At 39.6% G+C, this 2,310-nt stretch overlaps 1 long non-coding RNA gene across 1 annotated transcript; it reads right to left on the reverse strand.

The window, feature by feature from the left end:
- Positions 1 to 247: 247 nt before the first annotated feature.
- On the reverse strand, positions 248 to 1,510 carry LOC146670871 (uncharacterized). The gene is made up of 3 exons (XR_014911577.1): positions 1,380 to 1,510; positions 466 to 535; positions 248 to 315 (listed from the first exon to the last, which is right to left on the reverse strand). It is a non-coding gene; the product is annotated as an uncharacterized LOC146670871 (long non-coding RNA).
- Positions 1,511 to 2,310: the final 800 nt, after the last annotated feature.

Below are 2,310 nucleotides of genomic sequence, written 5' to 3' on the forward strand. Positions count from 1 at the left end.
TGCAAACACCAGAGCCAAAGGTAGCTTCATGGTAAAGATGTGGCTTTATTACCTAAAGAGAGTATGAAAGAAAAGCAGGTAAGGTAACACAAACCAAAAGAAACATGGCCAACGCAAACAAGATTACTGCTACATCAACTCAGGCAACATTTTTCTTGGCAGAAATAATCTAATATTAACTAATTTATAGTTTAATCCTTCGCATGTATCTCCACAGATTTCTCTTACCTCTGTGTTCCAGTGGTTCAGATATGTGCTCTGTCTTTAGAGATAGAGAGACAAGGCCGTGTGACCGATGGTGACATGGAACTGAATCTGAGCCCCAAAGAGAGAATAAGAGTTATGCTTTTGCACCATATTGTGTTTTCACCGTTCTTTCATAGCAAGAAGAATGATTTTCAGTCAAATGATCCCTACAATCAGTATATTTAATTTCAAAATCAGCCACCCTGGAAATCAACCTACCATCTGGATAATTGTCAGATACTTCTTCCACCACAGGTACTTTTGGATCTTAGGTCCACAGGAGGCAAGACTGTAATACAGGTACATCAGGACATGGATCATCGCATTCATATGTGCACCAAAGAATGCTGCAGTAGAAGAAACAATAAGTTTTTAATTTTGTTCTGCTTACTATAGTTAAAAAAAATCTTAAACTGAGTTGCTCTGAACTCCTGCTGTCTGTATCCAATAAAAAGACAATAGTTGAGGGGGTGGGAGATACAAACAAGTGTAGGTCCAGGGGCCCATGAATCCAGATTAAACTATCCAAGCTACATATGACGATACTATGCTTGTGGGTTTCAGTGAAATTTGTCATCTAGCTTCCTCATCAGTGTTCAGACTCAGTTTACTCTCAGTCACAATCATCTACTTGCAAATATACATATAGCTGCACCTGTGTTTACTAATTAGCAAGTGATAGCGTGTTATCATGCTAAATACATACTGTGAACATGATAAACATTGTACCCAATAGTAAACTTCAGCGATTAAATGCTATTACTCTCAACATGTTGCCTTGTTGGCATTAGCACTTAGCTCAAAGTGCTCCTCTGCCTGTGGTATACCTTTACAGAGTTGCTAGCATGGCTGTTAATATGCAGATGCATATTATAAAAAAAAAAAAAATAAGCTCAACAAACAACAATAATGAATACATTAACCAGTAGTGAATAAAAGGTTTATAGACAAGTAGCTCCACATGTTTGGTTTAGCTTCCTGAAGCATCCACCAAGGCATTTGTGTCTCTTCCCAGCCCTCACCCAGTATAAACCACAAAACTACAGAGCCGGTGAAGGCTTTATCAACAGCAATGCTGATAAATTCATATATATATCATATAGCTGATGTCTGCTGTGTTGTAAGCTACTCACACTGTCCTCCTGCCACCCACTTGATGCCAATCCACCAGAGCGTGAACATGGAGCAATGATGGTAGACGTGCAGGAAGGTGACCTGGTTAAATTTTTTCCTCAGGATGAAAAACACAGTGTCCAGATACTCAATGCCTTTGGAGATGAAATACCTCCACAGAGCTCCTGCCACCTGACTCCCGCAGAAATAAAGAAGGGGAAGAAAAAGACTGTTAACATATGAACATATATGATCAAGAGCTACATGTGTGTGAACTCTGATTTTGGAAATCCTAACCTCGACCCGAGACTGACTCACTTGTGGTTTCTGTTTCAAACTACGTCATAGAGCAACAGGAAGGAAGGTGAAACTGAACACCATTCAACTCCGGCTTGTACTTTTTTCTGATAACAGGCCCGTGCTCTAAATGTATGGATGCCTCTCATGTTTCTAAAAGCTCTCTGAGTGACGTGTCCCTGGCAGGCTGACTGTAATTTTCTGAACCATGGGTACAGTGGAGAATTATTAACAGGTAGGGATCTGGTTCCAAGGAAACTAATTATTGTAGACACAAAAGTCTTAAGATAGTAAGTTACATAAACAGCTGAAGTCCCACTACTATATTCAGAGTTTATCTATGCAAGCGTGTGTGTGTGTGTGTGTGTGTGTGTGTGTGTGTGTGTGTGTGTGTGTGTGTGTGTGTGTGTGTGTGTGTGTGTGTGTGTGTGTGTGTGTGTGTGAGTGAAACAAGATCGCCTGTCGCTGGTTTCTTTTTCAGTCTCTCAAAAGGAAAAGTAGTATTCACTAAGGGATATTTATTCGTTTTTTACACATAGGCAGCCTGTAGGTTACAAGCGGATAGAAAGTTCTTCTTTTCATCACAAGCTATGGTGTATCTTAAAGGTTTTTTTACAGCGTCTGTATTATAGGAAAATAAAATACTATTGAAAT

The sequence above is a fragment of the Rhamphochromis longiceps genome, linkage group LG4 (assembly GCF_057381845.1).
Source record: "Rhamphochromis longiceps isolate RC_006_pf linkage group LG4, R_longiceps_female_GT1.1, whole genome shotgun sequence".
Classification (NCBI taxonomy): domain Eukaryota; kingdom Metazoa; phylum Chordata; class Actinopteri; order Cichliformes; family Cichlidae; genus Rhamphochromis; species Rhamphochromis longiceps.